The following is a 7,948-nucleotide window of genomic DNA, read 5'->3' on the forward strand; positions in this document are numbered from 1 at the left end:
ACTTTGTCGCCACCCTGCTGTGTAATCCCCAAAATATACTTGCAAACTTTTACCATTTAGGGATATTATTTCAGCGCTTCTTGCGCATCTGTTTACATTCCCCTCACCCGGCATATCCTAAACTTATAAGAACGCTACTACACTTGATCTTATACAAAAGGTTCTTAGAAGTGCTGTTTGGGGAGTAGCCTAGAGACAGGGGCTTGAATTGGCGAAAGCTTGCCTGGCAGCGGAGCGCCAGCTCCATGCGCATCATGCGCTTCTTGCGCATCTGTTTACATTCCCCTCACCCGGCATATCCTAAACTTATAAGAACGCTACTACACTTGATCTTATACAAAAGGTTCTTAGAAGTGCTGTTTGGGGAGTAGCCTAGAGACAGGGGCTTGAATTGGCGAAAGCTCGCCTGGCAGCGGAGCGCCAGCTCCATGCGCATCATGCGCTTCTTGCGCATCTGTTTACATTCCCCTCACCCGGCATATCCTAAACTTATAAGAACGCTACTACACTTGATCTTATACAAAAGGTTCTTAGAAGTGCTGTTTGGGGAGTAGCCTAGAGACAGGGGCTTGAATTGGCGAAAGCTCGCCTGGCAGCGGAGCGCCAGCTCCATGCGCATCATGCGCTTCTTGCGCATCTGTTTACATTCCCCTCACCCGGCATATCCTAAACTTATAAGAACGCTACTACACTTGATCTTATACAAAAGGTTCTTAGAAGTGCTGTTTGGGGAGTAGCCTAGAGACAGGGGCTTGCATTGGCGAAAGCTCGCCTGGCAGCGGAGCGCCAGCTCCATGCGCATCATGCGCTTCTTGCGCATCTGTTTACATTCCCCTCACCCGCCATATCCCAAACTTATAAGAACGCTACTACACTTAACTTGGTGCAGGCTGGGACCGAGTCTGACCCTGGGGCTGGTCATATACTGCCGACGCAGAGAATTGCGGGGCCTACCTCGGTCCAGGTCTCAAAGGCCTACTATACCTCCTCCCACCCCTCCTCCACCTCCTCCTCCTCCGAATTACCATCCGTGGGCATGGCGCCATCAGTCGGTAGCTCTAGGCACAGCAGCAGTGCCGTCGCTAAGCGACAGCAGGCGGTGCTGAAACTGCTGAGCCTAGGCGATAAAAGGCACACCGCCCAAGAGCTATTACAGGGCATTCCACATCAAAGTTGTTAACTTTGTCGCCACCCTGCTGTGTAATCCCCAAAATATACTTGCAAACTTTTATCATTTAGGGATATTATTTCAGCGCTTCTTGCGCATCTGTTTACATTCCCCTCACCCGGCATATCCTAAACTTATAAGAACGCTACTACACTTGATCTTATACAAAAGGTTCTTAGAAGTGCTGTTTGGGGAGTAGCCTAGAGACAGGGGCTTGGATTGGCGAAAGCTCGCCTGGCAGCGGAGCGCCAGCTCCATGCCAAGATCCAACTAACATAGTTTTAACTGCAGCACCTTTAATCTACTACTAGTTCACTGCCTCCATACATGGTCCCCTTATCAAACGAGCTGTGTCAGGCAGAATTTTGGGTTGTTTTCATGGCTTCCATGTTAACTTTGTCGCCACCCTGCTGTGTAATCCACAAAATATACTGGCAAACTTTTATCATGTACCGATATTATTTGAGCGCTTCTTGCTCACCTCCTTTGGTTCCTCTCTGCTACCCATTGGTTTGAAGCCTGAGTCCATTTAGGGTATGTTGCCATGCCTGCCGCTGCTGCCGCTGCCTCTGCATGCCGTCCCCTATAGTGTCAGGGTCAATTATTGGATGTTTTAGATGCTATCTAGCTTCATTCTGTCACTCTGTCATGGCCATGCTGTTGCCCATAATTTTGGCATAATGGTGCGATTATGCAGCCTCAGAGGCATCCATGCATGCTGCCCCTGCTGTTTCCTGTCCATTTCCGTGGTGTTTCCATCCTTTTCTGAGGTTCCCAGGTGTTTGGCCAAGCTTCCCTGTGCAGAGCCTTGGTCCCCTTGAAAAATGCTCGAGTCTCCCATTGACTTCAATGGGGTTCGTTATTCGAGACGAGCACTCGAGCATCGGGAAAAGTTCGTCTCGAATAACGAGTACCCGAGCATTTTAGTGTTCGCTCATCTCTAGAAATCTACCATTTAAAAATGTAACAAAAACTTGCACATACTCACCTGCTCTCCTCGTCACATTCCGATGCTTGTCTTCGCTATTCTTGACATGCTGAGATCACCTAGAAAAAAGCAACTTATAAAAAGCAGCCTGGAGTGCGGGGACCAGATGTTATTCACGCCTCTTGCAGCGCCTTCTCCCATGCTGGGAGATGGAGGTGACATCTCCTGCATGATAGTAGCATCCCTCTCCCATGTTAGAGAGAAAGGTGATGTCATGCAGACGGTGTGCATAATTCGCAGCCCGGAGTGCCGGACATCTCTTCCCCGTGTCCTGTGCTGCTTTTTACAAGTCTCTTTTCTAAATGATCCAGGCACGTCAAGATAAGCGCAGACCACTGCCGGGATCAGGATGATGAGGAGGACAGGCGAGTATGTGTAGATGTTTGTTACTTTTGTTAAGTGGTTGATTTCCTTTAATATAACACCAGTATCATGTTTCTAAGTACTACAAAACAGATGATAGGAGCTTCTGAAATTACATTACCTTTGCAACCACTAAACTTGACTCATCTCATGTGAAAACGAGGTGAGAAGAGTCATATTTACTGACTTTGGAGAAGATTTTTTTTTTTATAGGTTTGCGATCTCACAAAAAAGAGAGAATTCTAGAAAGGCCATTTCATCCACCAACTGCTGGTGATAGTAGTTTAGAGGCATAAAAACTAGGGACAGGTTCTCCTTAAAGGGACGGAGAACATAGGCATTGATTGCTTATCTCAGATTCTCGGCATAGGTCGTTAAGATAATGGATTTTCCCTACTTGGAACTTGGAGATGCCTGATTTCACTTTATGGAACAAGCCATGGCGTTCCCTCTACTTGCCAATTTCACTTGCGTGACTAATGGGATTCAGATTTATTTAGATTACTTGCCTTAATTTGCCAAGATATATTACAATTTATCCTTCAGCGGAGAAAGTGCAGTCAATACATGTGTTAATTTACTTAATCTCCATTGATTGGGCCGTTAAGAAAATGTCATGGGGTCTTCTGCATTGTAGGGGTCACCAGGCTCATTCTTTGTTGAGAAAGTTGAAGGTAAACTTGGAGCGAGTTCTGTAACGAGGCCTTTGATGCCTTCGTTTTACTAATTATAAAATCTTTTCTTGGGAAAAATATAGCGGGGATTTAATTAGGATGAATATCTTGATGTGATCGCCATAAAGCCTCGGCTATCCGCACATCCATTTCATCTCCTCCAGCCAGTGACATTGGGGGTAGATGTGCACCTTGTGCGTCCTCTTTGTCACGGAGATACATGTCATTACACTGCTCCTTTCCAATTTTACCTGTCGCCACATAGTCCTGAGTGTGAGACTAAGACAAATTGCAGTTGTAATTGAGTTTGATCTAGAAAGAATGGGACAATATCCTTTATGGACAGATTGGAGACCTGTAACATTTCATCTGCAAGGAATGAATTATTTGTAATCCCAGCTCACAAAAAAATTATTTGGTGTACGGCCTAATAAGACGATTCGGCTCAAACTGTGAGGATCTAGCGGTTAGGAAGTTTTTAGAATTTGTCATATTTGATGGAAGAACATTAAATTACTAATGCAATGGATTCTCTCTCAATAAAAACAGAACATTTTACAGTGTTTAAAGGGGTTGGCCACGTTACCATATAATTTTTGTAATGTGTGTAAGTGTAGGGTGTAGGATATTAGGTAAGTTACCAATATACATCTATTAATAGTTCTGCTCCACTTTTTGATACGTAAAGTGAAATCTCCTGTCTTATACTTCATCAGCAGGACATTACTGTTGTCACGGGTACCCCCTCTCTGTGGCACCGCCGAGTCTCTGCACCAAACTCACCTCTCTCCGCTCCATGCTCCTATTACCTAAAATTGTGCCTGCTTCTGACCACGAAACTGCCCACTGAATCTGTACCACGACCTAGGCTGCTACCGCGGGCTAGTCGCACCTGTGGAACAACCTGGTGGCACCCTACCGCAGCAAGTCCATCCCGCTTTGCGGCGAGGTCTGGTGAAGACCAGGTGCCACTTAGACTCCAGTCCCAGGTGTCGGCTAGTACCATCTAACGTGGTGGTCCAGGGGGTCCACTGACCCTGAACCATGACACCTGTCCATAAAATGCCTGTAGATGGAGGATCATGTGATCTCTATCTGTCCATGAGCAATTCCCTTTTCCCTACCCTATGTGGGGCCGAACCAACAGGAGTAATATCACATCCCTATCTCGAAAGTCCATACCTCTTCTGATACATGACCTCGACCGCTTATTATTCTTTTGGGTTGTTGGTCCAGTTTCATGCCCCAACTTTGGCTTTGGGAAGGAACAACAGTTACTGACCGCTGGTTAAGGTGGACCCAGTAAGTAGGCAGGGACAGTTTGGGGGGGGCTCAGTTTTAGGGCTCACTGTCCTTGTCTGTGGCTAACGATCACAACATACTATCTCTGTCACAGATCCAAAATGTATATGGCTTTGGGAAGGCCATTTACTTCCCAATATCTTGGAGCAACTTTAAATTTTTTTTAGCTAATTCTGGAACTCAGTGCAAACAAAATTGGGCATGTATATGTACAATTTAGAACTTCACTGCTAATATAGTCAGCGCCAGCGGCGCATTCTCCGACGAGGATTCGGGTCTTCTGGCGATTTACTAAGGTCGTGTCGCTGCTGCGCCTAGGTCTGCCGAGGTCCGCCGGAGTTCACCTGGTTCTTCTCGGTGCATGTAAGTGCTTGATTTTGCGACACACTTCGTTTTTTTAATTCTGCGTTTTTTCCGAATCCGGGGTTTCCGTTGGCCACGGCCCCCGATTTCTGTCGCGTGAAAGCCGCTGCCAAAATTCCAGCGCAAAACGGAAAAAGTTGAAAGTGTGGCCGTGGAACGCTTAGTAAATGAGCCCCATTGTTTCCTTCTACAACAGGGTTGTGGAACTTTTGGTTGGTTTTCGTTACTAATTCTGGAACCGCACTTTATCTTTATTCAATGTTACTAAGTTACCGTTTCCATGAAATGATGTATACACAGCACTGAGTCTCCAGATCTTTCCTTGTCCTTGGACTGATAAGGATCTGAAAAAAAACTCTTACGCAGATTAATTCCCAGGCTAAAACAATATAATAAACATATGTCGGGAAACAAATACTTCTGCATTTTGTTTGACAGAGACGTATAATAAAGAGTACAAAGCACTTAATGAAAATAACAGGCTCCGTACTCATCGTTAAGAATTCTTTCCAAATGACTATAATTTCATCCCCAAAATTTACCGACTTTAATTTAAAATAAATTGATGCCTTAAAAACACAATGCTCAGTGCAAACATTTCAATTCGAAATTGCTTCTTTTTAGGGATTTTTTACAAATAACATTGAAGCCGCGGGAAGATTTATGGTTATTTGATTTTTCTGCTCGAGTCTCTTAACCACTCGACAAGCAGCTGCCTCGTTCTGTTGTGTTAGGTAAATGTAATTACTGAGAGTGCTGCGCGGCCCAGATGGGTTCTCCCATTGTGATGGAGGAACAAGTTATTCCTCGTATATTCCCGATAGCAAAACGACATTGTATAAACACACTGCAAAAATTTGAGATTAATTTTGAATCTGGTATAAATTGTTTGTTTTTAGGTCAACGGATTCCAAGGATTGTGTGAAACTATAAGCAAAAATGTATTAATCTATATCCTACACCAGTGATGGCAAACCTATTAGATACCGAGTGCCCAAACTACAACAAAGGGCCGCTTATTTATCGCAAAGTGCCAACACAGAAATTTAATTTGTGATTTATACTCCCTTCTCTGTCACAGTTTTCATTGATACCAGCACCTGAGGACACCAATAAAGCAGAAATAGTCCCAGGTAGAGCTGTCACTTTAAAATAGCTCTGTGCACAGCAAGTCCTGGGCTGTCTGGGACTGCAGGAAGATACCTGGAGTCATCTCTGGTGATGGCCTGAGTGCCCACAGAAAGGGCTCTGAGTGCCACCTCCGGCACCAGTGCCATAGGTTAGCCATCACTGCTATAAGGCTTCTGTAAAGTAAACCACTCATTGCGGTAGGCAGATCTCAGGAAAGATGTCAGTCCCCAAAATGGTTGACAGAAAAGAAAATTTAAACAAAAATTACCACCAGAAAAGACATAAGAAAAAAACGATTCACTTTCTTGACCTGCATTTGAGGAATCAAAAAAAGACAAGCTTATTCCTCCTAACGAAAGAAAGCACAAACATATGACAAAAGAAACGAAATAAAGATCCGCCCAATATGGGGCTCGAACCCACGACCCTGAGATTAAGAGTCTCATGCTCTACCGACTGAGCTAGCCGGGCTTCCGAGCTCAAGGATTCGCGGTAAGGCAGATCAGTCCACCCCACCCGTAGGCAAGATCCCTAGAGCACCACAGTTTGAGAGACGCTGCCGGCACCTGCATTGTATGTGCCATGGCATTGGTGGTTCAGTGGTAGAATTCTCGCCTGCCACGCGGGAGGCCCAGGTTCGATTCCTGGCCAATGCAGCGCTTCTCTTTTTTCTTTGTTAAGTCCCCAAAATCGGATGGCTTGTTTGGCTCTTATCCTCCTAGTCCTTTCCCTGAACGGTTGCCTTTCATCTACTGTAGGGGGTGTGGAGAAGGAGGAGAAGGAGGAGAAGGAGGAGGAGGAGGAGGAGGAGGAGGAGGAGGAGGAGGAGGAGGAGGAGGGAGTCTAGAAAACTGTCCAGTGTCACCAGAAAAGGACTTATTATGACCACCAAGTTATTAAGGTAAAGACATTGTTAAGAAATTTCTGATGACTTTGAGAGAAAAAAAAGATTGTTCGTGTCACTCTTGAGATTTAATGAAAGTACCTTATCCTGCAAACTTTCACTCTGGCCACTAGGCTTAATAATAGACTTACACCAATGCTGCCTATGGCTATAAGGCTTCTGTAAAGTAAACCACTCATTGCGGTAGGCAGATCTCAGGAAAGATGTCAGCCCCCAAAATGGTTGACAGAAAAGAAAATTTAAACAAAAATTACCACCAGAAAAGACATAAGAAAAAAACGATTCACTTTCTTGACCTGCATTTGAGGAATCAAAAAAAGACAAGCTTATTCCTCCTAACGAAAGAAAGCACAAACATATGACAAAAGAAATGAAATAAAGATCCGCCCAACGTGGGGCTCGAACCCACGACCCTGAGATTAAGAGTCTCATGCTCTACCGACTGAGCTAGCCGGGCTTCCGAGCTCAAGGATTCGTGGTAAGGCGGATCAGTCAACCCCACCCGTAGGCAAGATCCCTCGAGCACCACAGTTTGGGAGACGCTGCCGGCACCTGCATTGTATGTGCCATGGCATTGGTGGTTCAGTGGTAGAATTCTCGCCTGCCACGCGGGAGGCCCGGGTTCGATTCCCGGCCAATGCAGTGCTTCTCTTTTTTCTTTGTTAAGTCCCCAAAATCGGATGGCTTGTTTGGCTCTTATCCTCCTAGTCCTTTCCCTGAAAGGTTGCCTTTCATCTACTGTAGGGGGTGTGGAGAAGAAGGAGGAGGAGGGAGTCTAGAAAACTGTCCAGTGTCACCAGAAAAGGACTTATTATGACCATCAAGTTATTAAGGTAAAGACATTGTTAAGAAATTTCTGATGACTTTGAGAGAAAAAAAAGATTGTTCGTGTCACTCTTGAGATTTAATGAAAGTACCTTATCCTGCAAACTTTCACTCTGGCCACTAGGCTTAATAATAGACTTACACCAATGCTGCCTATGGCTATAAGGCAGTGATGGCAAACCTATTAGATACCGAGTGCCCAAACTACAACAAAGGGCCGCTTATTTATC

The 7,948-nt window shown here is 45.1% G+C and overlaps 4 non-coding genes across 4 annotated transcripts; 2 read left to right on the top strand and 2 right to left on the bottom strand.

Moving 5' to 3' along the window:
- Window positions 1–6,387: 6,387 nt before the first annotated feature.
- Window positions 6,388–6,460, bottom strand: TRNAK-CUU (transfer RNA lysine (anticodon CUU)). Its single transcript has one exon. It is a non-coding gene; the product is annotated as a tRNA-Lys (tRNA).
- Window positions 6,461–6,574: 114 nt separating this feature from the next.
- TRNAG-GCC (transfer RNA glycine (anticodon GCC)) lies at window positions 6,575–6,645 on the top strand. Its single transcript has one exon. It is a non-coding gene; the product is annotated as a tRNA-Gly (tRNA).
- A 632-nt stretch (window positions 6,646–7,277) lies between these two features.
- Window positions 7,278–7,350, bottom strand: TRNAK-CUU (transfer RNA lysine (anticodon CUU)). The gene has a single exon. It is a non-coding gene; the product is annotated as a tRNA-Lys (tRNA).
- A 114-nt stretch (window positions 7,351–7,464) lies between these two features.
- TRNAG-GCC (transfer RNA glycine (anticodon GCC)) lies at window positions 7,465–7,535 on the top strand. Its single transcript has one exon. It is a non-coding gene; the product is annotated as a tRNA-Gly (tRNA).
- The last annotated feature ends 413 nt before the right edge of the window (window positions 7,536–7,948 follow it).

This window comes from Engystomops pustulosus, chromosome 6, assembly GCF_040894005.1.
Source record: "Engystomops pustulosus chromosome 6, aEngPut4.maternal, whole genome shotgun sequence".
NCBI classification, from domain to species: domain Eukaryota; kingdom Metazoa; phylum Chordata; class Amphibia; order Anura; family Leptodactylidae; genus Engystomops; species Engystomops pustulosus.